Here is a 13,532-nt window from a genome sequence, read left to right as displayed (position 1 = left end):
GTGGTTAAGAATCTGCCTGTCAATGCAGGGGACACAGGTTCGAGCCCCAGTCCGGGAAGATCCCACATGCCGCGGAGAAACTAAGCCCGTGTGCCACAGCTGCTGAGCCTGCACTCTAGAGCCCACGAGCCACAACTACTGAGCCCATGTGCCACAACTACTGAGCCTGCACTCTAGAGCCTGCGAGCCACAACTACTGAAGCCCGTGCACCTAGAGCCTGTGCTCCACAGAAAGAGAAGGCACTGCAATGAGAAGCCCACGCACCACAACAAAGAGCAGCCCCCACTTGCTGCAACTAGAAAAAGCCCGTGCACAGCAACGAAGACCCAACGCAGCCAAAAATAAATAAATTAAAAAAAAAATAGGCAAAATTTACATGTGAGGTCTGGCAGCCTGTCAAACTAATCTATCCCCATCTTGGTTTTCCCTTGGTGTTCATATAATAGGAAAAAAACAAGAACAATCTACTATTGTTTGGGACTCTTTTACCAATATGGACTTAAAAAGGAGGCATCTCCTTTCCTTACCTGCACCTGTCTCTAAAGGTCTGAGGTTCCTTCCAAAAGGGGCTGGTCCACAGGCCTGTTTCAGGAGCACTGAGGGTGTGTCACGTCACATGCAGAGAGGCTGGGAACGAATGCTTTAAACTGCAGTTGGGAGTGATGGCTTATGCCAAGGTTTTCCTGAGACTCAGAAAGTAAAGGGGTGAGTACTTCTACAAGTGCGAAAGATCTGCCAGTTAGTAAGGCCTCTGTTAGGCGCCTTGCCAAGAGCACTCCAAGCCTGATGCTGGCATAGAGCGAGTGAGCTTCCCAGCCTCCCTCCACTGCACAGCCGTAGACACGAGCATCTCAAAGTTTCTGGACTAGGACCTGGATTCTTCTAAAGTAGGGGGATTGTTGCTTCCTGTCATCAGTGACAAAACTGGACTTTTACCAACTTCTGACAGGGGAAATCAGGCCCAGATTTATTTTTATTTAGAAAAATAGGTGATATTTTTCTCTCAAATGTTATTGTATAGAGCGGTAATAAGAAGGAAGAATGAGGGAAAGTTACATTTCCTTTTCAGATCTGCTTTTTGATGATAGACTATCAGTCCTGCATGCCCGTGCAGAAGGCAGCCTCATTCTGTTCTAGGTAAGCCTTCCCTGGGCAGAACGATCCTGTTCTAACAAGGAAATTCTTACACCATGGCTGACACTTTCTTAGCATCGGCTGTCCAGCAATCTCATCATTCTAGAACAGGGCTATGAATAGAAATGACTAAGAAGAACTTCTGAGTAGCCATAGACCAACTCTGTCCTTTATTCCATAGAAAATGCCCTCAAACACCGAAGCAGAGTCACTCGATCGAGATAATGAGCAAAATTCTCTCACCCACAACTTTTATAAACTTGAAGTCTCAGGCACCCCGAGATTGTTGTGAAGATCAGGGGATAATCACAGTCCACTGGTCCCTTGTTACAAAATAGGTAAGAAACAAGAGATTGGGAAATAGAGAGGAAGTCGGATCTAAAGAACAGTTGATGAATTGGGAGACTGGGATTGACATATATACACTAATAGGTATAAAATGGATAACTAATAAGAACCTGCTGTATACAAAAATAAATAAAATAAAATTCAAAGAAAAATTTAAAAATAATAATAATAAAGAACAGTTGAGGTATGGGACTGCCATTGAAAAAAGTAGGCAGAGAAACTACACATTGGTGCCGGTGGAAAGCCGTCTGTGGAAGGTGGAGTTGATGATGGTTACAACTGAACAGCCCAGTTTTATCAAAAACAATGGTAGCAGAAGTGAAGAAGCACAAAATGTGGAAATCGTTTGCTAATATAAGGGATGAATCGGAGATGGGAGAACTGTAGCATCAAGCCCTCCAGAAACCATTACACAACAGGCTCACAATCTTTTAACCTCAATTCCAAAATCCTTTATCCTCAATTCCAAAGCCCAAAAGTTCTGGACACTAAAAAATAATTCTTAATAACTGATTTGGTAACAATACCTGACCTGATCTAAAGTCTTTTGTGGCAAAATCTGCCCTGAGCTATGAAACTATGCGTAATTTTTAGTTACCCACTTGGTGTGACTATTCATATGTTTCACTGAAGAAATATTAAAGTATATGATTCCTGGGAGCTGTTCTAGACCCTGCTGGAGACATGTTTTCTGGAATTATAGGGTTTAGATTACCTTTCTAAAACCAAAACAATCTGAGTTTACAAATACATAGCATCAGAGAGAAGAGGAGATCAACAAGACTTAGCCATGAACATGATGGAGAGGAAGAAATTTTGTTTCTGGTTTGGGTTTAAGACAATAAAGATTATCACTATCCAGAATGAGGAAGAAGGAGCTCCCAAAATTAAGGAAACTTCCACTGGAGTTTAGGAATTTTCCAATTCAAATTATTCATTTTTTTAAAAACAGTGTTTAAATGCATCATTATACATATCTAGAAAACCGTGTCTGGAATATCTCAAACCTCTTCAAAAGCAGATAAGTGAGAAGGAAAACAATGCCTTATATCACTGTAGTGCTTCAGAACTTACGGAGCACTTTCCTATAATTATTGCACTGAGTCCTCTGAAGCACAAGGCATTTTTGTATGCATGTGCTCACACTTAGCTAAATCTTAATTTCAAAAAAAGCATTCAGTTTATTTTTACATATGCTTCAAAAAATATATTCAATACCAGAAAAGCCTCTCTGTTCAGAGAAAGGCTTGATATTCTGGGAAAAAGCATCTACAGAGCCACACTCATTCTAATTAGTTGTCCTTCCACATCAATATGAAAAATGTGGAAATCTATACTGAATTTATCAAATAATACTGCACTATGGGACTGCTGTAAAAAAAAAAGGGGGGGCAGCCTGTACCTCTCTCCCTTCAAGCGTTCTAACAGTATGGTTTGACCACTATTTTCTTTTCAATCAGTAAACTTTTCTCCCTTCTAAACAAATGCACCACAATCTATAATCATGTATCTGTTAACCTCAATTGTATTTACATCTCAGTCTCCTGAGTCAATAACAAATATAGTTGTTCCATTCTTGATTGAATTTTTCTTTCTAATGCTGTATTTATCAGATGGTTCGATGGCACTTTGCAGTGCCCTTGCTAACTGTAGATGCAAACTATTTCTCTTGATTAACCAGCATCTCTGTAAAGCTCATGTTAAAATGGCATACATGTTGCATAAAGGAAGAGAAATGTGTCCTTGGTAAAAGTTGTCAGTCTTACCCGTAACTTTTAAAAAACCTATACGAGTAACATAAAGCTATACTGTTGTTGTAAAAGATTCAAAGATACAGCCGCACACAGCAAAATGGGAAGGTTCCTTTTACAGCTGTTGAGGCTCTCCTACTTCACGCCATTGACAATAGTTTTGTGTAAGTCTCCACGCTCTCCACACCTGTTCCTATGCTCCAGGAGTAGTTCAAAGGGAGAATTCAATTGTTTTTCCTTTTATATTTACATTTAGAGAGAGAGAGAGAGAAAGAGAAGAATACATTTAATATCTTCTCCATCAGGAAATACCGTTGGCTCAATCTTCAAAATATATCCATCACCCCACACTGCTACCACCTTTGCCCAAACCATCATCTGTCACCTGGATGACTGCAATAATCTGCTTCCTGGTCTCCTGGCTTCTGTTCTTACCCCACCCTAAACATCTGTTCACACACAACAGTGAGAGGGATCCTTCTGGAAACAGTCTTCTGCTCTCAAGTGTCCAATGGCTCCCCACCTCATGCAGACTAAAAGGCCCAGTCCTTTGGGGCCTAGAAATTCCTGTACAATCTGCCCCAGCCCTGACTCTCTGAGCTCATCTCCTGTAACTCTCCTGGCTCTGTCCAGCGACACTGGCTTCCCTGCTGGTCTGGGTCCGAATCCACTTAGGGTCTGAGTCCACTTAGGGTCTCCAGAATAACGCATCTCCGCCAACACCTTGATGTTGGCCCTGGGGGACTCATTGCAGATGTCTGACTGCCAGAACAGGAAAATAATAAATTTGTGTTGTTTAAGCCACTAAATTTATGGTAATTTGTTACATAAGTAATAAGAAACTAATACATAATCTGCCCTTCATTTCATAGTAGTCACAAAAAGCACTCCTTCTACACACAAGTGGTAAAAGTGCTTCCAGCTGCAAGGCTGAGATGAGGAGGAGAGTCTCTACACACAAACCAGCATTCTTCTCAACAGTCCATTGTTAACTTATGCATAAGAAAAGACAAGTTTCTCGGTATATTTATTTACTCTCTTGCTAACCTAACATGCAGAAGAACAATTCATTCAAAAAGGTTCAAGAGTCAAGAGAATAAAAGACCTGGCTGGGCTTCCCTGGTGGCGCAGTGGTTGAGAGTCTGCCTGCCGATGCAGGGGACACGGGTTCATGCCCCGGTCTGGGAGGATCCCACATGCCGCGAAGCGACTGGGCCCGTGGGCCACGGCCGCTGAGCCTGCGCGTCTGGAGCCTGTGCTCCACAACGGGAGAGGCCGCTACACTGAGAGGCCCGTGTACAGCAAAAAAAAAAAAAAAAAGAATGCATACTGTGATTCCTAGAAAAGCCACTTGCAAAATATAAAGAGGTAAAACTAAAGGGCCAGTAGAGGAATACTGACCAAATACTGAAAATGGAATACTGAAAAATATTTAACAAACCCAAAAGAAATCTAGAAAGAAGAATTAGAGAAATAATAAAACAGGACAAATAGAAAATAGATAGCTAAAGACCAAAATCTAATCACATCAATACTTACATTAAATATAAATAGACTAAACCTTCCAATTAAAGGACAAAGACACTTCATAATGACAAAGAAGGTGTAATAATAATATCAGGAAAGTATAATAATAAGAGATGCTTACATGCTTAATACCAGAGTTTCAAAATACATGAAGCAAAAACTGACAGAACTATAGGAAAAAATAGATAAATCCACAATCACGGTTATACATTTAAACACTCTTTTCTGAATAATTAATAGGACACTTTTAAGACTAGACAAAAGTTAGTAAAGATATGTAATATCTGAACAACATTATCAACTAACTTGACTGCATGAATATTTATAAACTGTACAATCAACAACCCAATGATACATATTATTTTCAAGAGCAGATAGAATATTCATGAAGATAGACATTATGCTGGGTCACAAAAATGTCTCAGTAAATTTCAAAAGATTGCAGTTTTTCACAGTATGTTCTCTGACTGCAAGGGAATTAAACTAAAAATCAATGACAATAGAGAAGATGAAAGGGAGAATTACAAGTACAGAAAGGGGAGAAGACTAGACCTATGATGTCGGATAGGAATTGGGGATCTCAGTATGAACCCATTAATTTTAATATGTATAGAGAAAAATATAGAAATAAATATAGGAATATATACATACAGGAAAGTGTGTGTGTGTGTGTGTGTGTGTCCATCCTAGTTTGGTCTCCTGAAAGGACCCAGAAGCTATTACATACCGGAAGCAACAAGCACACTTAGCTCCCAGATCTTAGTTTATAGATACAGGCCTCCTTGGAGAAAAGTCTAATTCTAGCTCTGGGACAGGGATAAGCCTATAACATCTTGTTACTCCAGAAAGTAAGGAATTGCTTAAAGAATGATGGGAACATATCAAAAAGACATGGGAGCTGCTTGCAAAATCTGGCACAATTCAAGCATTAAAATAAATAATCTTAGTTGTGGATTACATAATCCACTGAAAAATAAAAATTAATGAGTACAATATGATAAAAAAATAGTGAATGAATGAATAAACAAACAAATAAGGGAGAAGGGAAAGCTTTTCTTTACAGTAGAATGCCACCTAATAAATAGAGAAGAAATAACAGAGTTAGAAAAGCATCAGTGAGTACTAAAACTAGTGACTAAAAGCTTAATAAGAGGAAAGCTACTCTGGTGGATGCTGTGATGTGCCTCTCAGATCCTACTTCAGGTGTGAAGGACTTTTTACCCCAGCTGCTGGAGGTCTGTGAGTAGGCCCAACTCCAGCGGTCAATTAGCCCTTTTTGGAAACTGCTCCAACGAAAGAGACCCATCTCACCCAAGGTCATACCTTTTATTTTGGGCACCTGACAATATCTACTCAATGCAAGTGTATAAAAGCCCAGCCCTCTCATCAACTCAGGACAGCACTTAACAGTCATCCCATCTTCAGAATATCCTGTAGGATCCACTGAGGCCCATTTGAGACTGCACTGCAGTTTGACTTCTCTCTGCCCAGTCCTGTATCCTTCCCTTCCCTTCCACAAGTATTATCCCAAGAGCATTCTCTGTTAAACTTTTGCAGGCTAGTGTCCATCTCAGAATCTGCTCCCTGGGGAACTCAATCTTTGACATTTACATAGTCACAAGGCATACATTATTTCTTAATTACAAAGGTAAAATTATTAACTTTACAATCGAGAAACTTGGAGAACACCAACTTAACGACATGATCAACATTAATCACTGATATTGGAATAAACAAACACTATGTGCCTCTGTGCCTTCTGGTATGATGCTCTGAGGATACAACATTATTTCAGAGAGAGTTCTGCTGAAAATAAGAAGAAAAAAAGCCTGAGTATAATCATGAGATATCATCAAAAAATCAAAATTACAGGATATTCTAAGACTAAAGTAACTGGTCTGTATTCTTCAAAAGTATCAGGATCAGAAAAGACAAACCTAAGGAACAGCTCTAGATTAAAGGATACTACAGAGATGTGGCAGCTAAATGCATGATACTGGATTGAGAGGGGTAGATACACACTCACACACACACACACTCACATACGTACATGCATACACACTTTGAATAATCAAAGGGAAAACTGACAAAATTTAGATGTGAACTGTGGATCAGATAATAGAGTTATTATCAGTGTTAATTTCTTGATTTCAATAATGGTACTAGGTTATTTCAGAATTTAAGTACTAAGTGTCCAAAAGGAGTAAATGATACACAGGGGTTTCTTATATTAATTTTGCAATTTTTCTGTAACTTTTAAATTATATCATAACAAAATATTACCCAAAAATGAATATCCCAAGTTGCTAAAATTCTTGTAAAATCTCTTCTGCCACTTTTGCAATGCACCTCCTTGAGACTGGTTTCCCCGGCATGGTGCCATTAAAACACAACGTAGAAATAGTTTAGACATCCACTATCCCCTGTGGGTAACACGGTTATCAATTCCTAGGTTAATAAGGTAACACACAAGAAGCAAACTCACTTGCCACATTGAAACTTTTAGTATTGATATGCATTATGTTCATTCAAAGTATGCATATAAGCATTTTATATATGGAAATCACTATTTGATTCAACTTTTTTTTTTTTTTTTTTGCGGTACACGGGCCTCTCACTGTTGTGGCCTCTCCCGTTGCAGAGCACAGGCTCCGGACGCGCAGGCTCAGTCGCCATGGGTCACGGGCCCAGCCGCTCCGCGGCATGTGGGATCTTCCCGGACCGGGGCACGAACCCGTGTCCCCTGCATCGGCAGGCGGACTCTCAACCACTGCGCCACCAGGGAAGCCCTCAACTTTTAATTTACTTATGATTGTGGAATAAAAAAAAGTTATTAGTGATTCTCTCTGTTATCCACCTACAGCAACATTCAAAAAAAACATTTTTCATGATTATTTTCTTTTGGGCTCTTCGTTGTTCTAATTATATTTACTGAAATGTAATTTACATCGTTGAATATAATAATTAAAAATTGGACCATGTATTTTGGCCTTTGTGGGTTTTTTGGTCTCATTTTACTAGAAAGTCATTTTTATTATATTGGTCAATGACACTGGAAGTTATATATGCATAGTTAACCACAGATAGTTTCAGAGGTACTGGTTGGTTAAAGGGCTGATTAATGCATAAACAAGCCAGCCTCTCAGGGGTATTTGCTTTCTGAAAGGACCTGATCTCATTCACCAAAAGGACAAAGCATCCAATGAATTGGTAAGGATTTTTATTTGTTTATTTGCTTGATTTGAACAAGTATCCCCACTATAACTGAATTATGCTGTCAGTAGTGTCCATTTTAAAGAGTGGTGCTAAAAGAGCTCAAATGTGTGGGTTTCATGCTTTTTTAAAAATTAATTAATTAATTTTATTTATTTATTTTTGGCTGTATTGGGTCTTCATTGCTGCACACGGGCTTTCTCTAGTTGCAGCGACTGGGAGCTACTCTTCCTTGCGGTGCACAGGTTTCTCATTGCGGTGGCTTCTCTTTGTTGCAGAGCACAGGCTTAGGTGCATGGGCTTCAGTAGTTGTGTCACATGGGCTCGGTAGTTGTGGCACACGGGCTTAGTTGCTCCACGGCACGTGGGATCTTCCTGGACCAGGGTTCAAACCCGTGTCCCATTGCATTGGCAGGCGGGTTCTTAACCACTGTGCCACCAGGGAAGTCCTGGGTTTCATCTTTGAAAGGATCAGCTACCCTTGCTCACAGAGATATGTTCAAGACCACAAAATGTATGCACACCTCTACAGCCACATGCAGTTATTATCAGGGGACTGTATACTTAGCTCAGTATTTGGGGGCCTGAGGAATGGGAAGTGGGGTACTGTTCAGAGGTTAAAATCATAGACTATTTAAATCTACATGGAAATTTATTTTTAATTTTGTTTAACTAGAAAAAGTCTTTTCTTGTGAGTTCTCATTAAAAGCCTTAAAACTCTTAAATCTAGTAGTACTGTGCTAGGCCTTCCCTGGCAAGCTAAACCCAGTGGAACTGGGTATTGTCTAAGGACACTCTGGGTATTATCCTATTTCATGGGGATGTGCATCTGTGATTGATGTTCTCTTGACTACACTGTTTTACAACCCTATAGAGGTAGAAGTTAAATTATAAAAAAACTTATAGCAATGCAAAGAATTCCAGTTAATAGCAATGCAAATGATTTCTGTTCATAGTAATTAATATGAATTGATTTTATCTAGCAGAAAACATAAATCTCTGTAACTCAATCTCCCATTTGAACAGTTTTAACAACTTACTGGTCCCTCATTTAATGAGTTGAATAAAATCTTTGATTCATGTGCAGTTTTTATTTGTATAGGAATCATGCACATAACCTTCTTAAAATTACATGGGAAGTACTATAAGGTAACAAGTGTTTCCTCTAAGGAAACCAAGGACAGCATCATGGTTGAAAGAAGAGGGAGGGGTGACACCTTTAACAGTAACAAAAACAAATTTCCATGCAGAGAAGTTAGGCTTATTGAAAAGGCTGAAACAGCCTAAGCATGTGTTGATCAAAGCCCCCAGATGAGGATGTAAGTCCAGAAAAATAAAAAGTGAGAAATATTTGTGAAATTCTGTGAAAAAAATGCATCATGACTTGGCAGTTGATGGGGGAGGTATTGATAGAATCAAAAGCAGTCAAGTGTAAAATTGCTTGGAGTTTCTTGTTTGAGAAATGGGTGATACTATGGTATTGAAAACTAAGATAGAGACCTCAAATGATTAAGGGAACATAAAGAGTTAAGGACTTTATTAACAGAAAAAGATTATGATTGGGTCTAATTCAATGGGAAAATGACCAAACTAAACTAGATCAATATTTCCCAAACCGTGTTCCAGATGACACAAATCTGTCAGAATGCTCTGCGACAAAAATGGTACCATACCTCTCAATGGAAGATTCATAATGCACAGTAGCACCTTAACTTTTCAGGGAAGCCTCCCTTGTCTAGCCTACCATTCACATATTTAATCATAGAAACATGAATCTAAATAAAATCCTATGGAATTAGAGTTTCTTAATGTCACTTTGAGAAATGTGGGACCAGATTTATAAAGAAAGTCTGTTTATTAACCAAGTTTTATCAAGTGATGATAAAATTTAAAGTGAGATATAAATTCTTATGTCAGCTCTGACTTCACCTAAGTGTATTCCTGAAACATCCTAGCCTATGATTTTATATAACGGGTTTGTGAAAATACCAGAAATCTGTCAAATTTGCAGGAATAGTCTTTTCTATACCAGGCAATCCAAATGTAATAATAAAATTATCACTGTTTTCCTTACCACTTAATAATAAGTTCAAAATGGTCCTGGCATTTTTCTAGTTCTTTCATTTTGAATCAGGTTTCAATCTATAAAAATCTCTCCTATTCACACATCTTATTCTCCTATTATTCTTATTCTCCACTCACCTATTTTACTCACAGTTTTAAAAACTCCTCTCTTCTTCCCTTGTTGATCCCAATAAAAACATTTTTAGAACTGGCTCAATCCCCGTTTCCTATTCACAACATAATGTTCCTAGAGTGTTTATATAACATTGTTGACTTCCATATTCTATGGTTTAATTTAGTTGGAGGTAGACTGGAAAAAATCAGAATTTAAAAGAATCAGGAGATACTGGCTATGTCTTCTCAAATTCAACTGAGCTAGTCTGGGCTGCAAGCAATGGTCATTTACAAACACTTATCAGGTTTCATTCTGTGGGATTGATTTTGCCTTTCTTGTAGATCTTGGTCTGCTCCAAGCTAATACATACTAATAGAAAGATAAAATTCCAAACACAGTAATGTTTCAAAAATATATATTTCAGGATGTCAACCTAGGGTTGCTAGATCTATCACTGTTATAAATGCAAAATGTTAAAATGTGCAAAACTTTCTTCTACAGATAGTTTTGTGTTATAAAAGAATCCATTAGATGTTTTATTAAATACAGTTTATGAAAACAAAATTAGATTAAACCTAAAATAAAGCCTTTTATTAATCCCAAATTCCTATATTCTTTTGCCAGGCACAGAAAGGTGAATAGCAAAATAACTCACACTCTAACTTTTTAAAATTATTTTTTCACTGGAGTATAGTCACTTTACAATGTTGTGTTAGTTTCTACTGTACAGCAAAATGAATCAGCCATAAATATACATATATCCCTTCCCTTCTGGACTTCCTTCCCAGTCAGGTCACCACAGTGCATTAAGTAGAGTTCCCTATGCTCAACAGTATGTTCTCATTCCTGTGCTCCGCAACGGGAGAGGCCACGGCAGTGAGAGGCCCGCGTACCGCAAAAAAAAAAAAAAAAAAAGAAGACCAAGAAACCTGGTCCGTAACAAAATAACCTATCAGAAAAATTAAATGAAGTTCTCTCTTAAATAGTAGGATTATTGGTGATTTAATTTTTATTAATTTCTATATTTTAAGTGTTCTTTTCAAATATATATTTGTATTAATATAATCAATACTGTATTTAATAATATAATTAAAATTTATTAGACCTTGGGATGAATCTAACTGAAATCATGAAAGTGGGAATACGTAATTTTTACTTTGTGAAGCTTTGAAATTAGTGAAAGACAAGTAAGGTGAAAGTGGTATCAATTTGGGGATGTTGCGATATTAAGAAAGAGAGGAGAACAGCCTTTTGGCTCTCATGGTTTTCTAAGCCAGATGTTTGAGAGATTCATTTTTCAGATGCAGGTCTTAAAAGTTGGAGGGCCTGAAGCAGGGGATAACCCTTCATTCCTGGGGAGAAGCTCAGGGTCTGTGAGGTCCCTTGGGATTGCGGGCTGCCATGCCGGGGTTGGGTTTATGGCGAGACTCTGTCTCAGCCTTTCCTACCTGCTTTGATGTGTTTGCTGATGTGAAGGAGTTACTCAGCTAATTTTCACGTCTTTTTCGGAGTGAACTGCACCATAAGTAGCTGTAGACTTGGTGTGTCTCTGGGAGGAGGTGAGTTCAAGCTCTTCTTATGTCATCATGTTGAACTGCTTTTCAGAGCCTACATATAAATGAAATCATTCACTATTTGTCTTTGATTTATTTCATTTAGCATAATGCCCTCAGGTTCATTCATCTTGTAACCAATGGCAAGATTTTCTTCTTTCTTAAGGATAAGAAAGTAATATCCCTAAGTAATATCCCATTGTGCAAATATACATAAAATCTCACATTTTTCATCCATTCACCCATCGATGGACACTTAGGATGTTCTCATGTCTTGTCTATTGTAAATAATGTTGCAATGAATATGGGGGGGGGTGCATACTTATATCTTTTCAAATTATATATTACAAAATTATATATATAATATTAAAGAAGAAACAGAAATTTATTGGAGCTATATATTATAATTGTATTTATGTTGAGTAAAATAAATTTTAAATTTTACTTCCGGTTATCATCACACTGTATCAACATAAGAACCATTCAGTAAAAGACTTGATCTCACAGTTCTTAGGCTAGTCTGCACCCCAGAGCAATCAATTTATTAAATAAATCCCCTTTAAGCTTCTCCAAATATTTCCTATCAGTTCTAAATAACTTGCAAACTTGAGTATTCTATTTTAGTTGTGAAACTCAGTTTGAAGAAAATTCCATTTTCAGTGACTTGTATTAAAAAATAGTACACCGCAAGGAAGAGTAGCCCCGGATCGCCACAACTAGAGAAAGCCCGCAGGCAGCAACCAAGACCCAACGCAGCCAAAAATAAATAAAATAATTTTTTTAAATAATTAATTTAAAAAAATAGTAGAAAGTAAAATGAATTTTTCATTTCAATGCTTCCTCAGAATAAAAATACTATTTTGATTAAATAAATGCTACCTTCAGCCCGAATTCCAGTCGATCCACAGCTCCACAGATTAGTTCAGTCCATAGGTCACTATGGCCAAATAGGCCTGGGCCACGGGGACAAATGCTGACAGGTAGTCTCCTGAGTGGCATCTATATTTACAACATAGGTTCCAACAGAGGTCACTTACCCTACCACTCCTTTCAGAAGATCGCCCACATCATTTGCAGGGCCCAGTGCAAAACGGAAATATGTGGGCTTTTTCAGAATTTATTAATAATGCGGCACAGGAAAGAAACTAGGACCTCAGAGTCCTTCTGAGGTCCTGTTCCACTGGACAGGTTGCATGCCCACAAAACCAACCTTGTCTTTCAGAAGATGTCATTTACAATATGTCTATCTAGCTGTTGGTTAAAAAAATTTTTTTTGGTAATCATGTTTAATTTTCTCAACAGGCAAAGTACACTAACAATTTCGTTAAATCAAGCAACAGAAGCAAAAGGGCAAGCATCTGTTGTAAGTCAGCAACCAACAACTGTATTGCTCAATTCAACTAACATTGAGAGAAGGGAGAAAAGAGGACACTGGGGAAGCTTCTACTATGTTTCCAGCACAGGAGATTTTTAAATGGCTCCTATTTCACTCCAGCTACCAAGTAGGTGAACTGGAACGACTGGGGAGGCGAGGGGGAGGAGGTTTGAAATTATGTCCTGGTCGCTAAATAACTTCAAAAGACTACGTGGAAACATTTTCCACGAGTTAAGCGGGGCCAGAGCTCACGTTCATTCAAGGCTGCGCCTTATCCCGCGCCCGCTGGTAAGAGTCTGGGCCAAGGCGGCTGGCGGCTCCCTGACGTAGGACTCGCGTCAAGAAAAGGACGAGCCGCCCACAAAGCGCTGCGGGGAAGTGCTAGGCGAGGGAGGGGGCGGGGACAGTGGGGGGGGCGGGGACAGTGGGGGCGGGGCCGATGAAGGGCGGG

At 38.7% G+C, this 13,532-nt stretch overlaps 1 long non-coding RNA gene across 1 annotated transcript in view; it reads right to left on the bottom strand.

Moving 5' to 3' along the window:
• LOC117203100 (uncharacterized) overlaps window positions 1–13,501 on the bottom strand; it is a 39,768-nt gene extending 26,267 nt beyond the window's left edge. Inside the window, exons 1-2 of the long non-coding RNA XR_007473058.1 lie at window positions 12,586–13,501; window positions 11,602–11,761 (exon numbers count right to left, since the gene is read on the bottom strand). This is a non-coding gene — a long non-coding RNA (uncharacterized LOC117203100). The remainder of the gene's footprint in view (window positions 1–11,601; window positions 11,762–12,585) is intronic.
• Between the last annotated feature and the right edge of the window lie 31 nt (window positions 13,502–13,532).

The sequence above is a fragment of the Orcinus orca genome, chromosome 18, assembly GCF_937001465.1.
Source record: "Orcinus orca chromosome 18, mOrcOrc1.1, whole genome shotgun sequence".
NCBI lineage: Eukaryota > Metazoa > Chordata > Mammalia > Artiodactyla > Delphinidae > Orcinus > Orcinus orca.
Note: the sequence above shows the minus strand (reverse complement) of the source record. Positions and strands in the feature narration are given on the sequence as shown.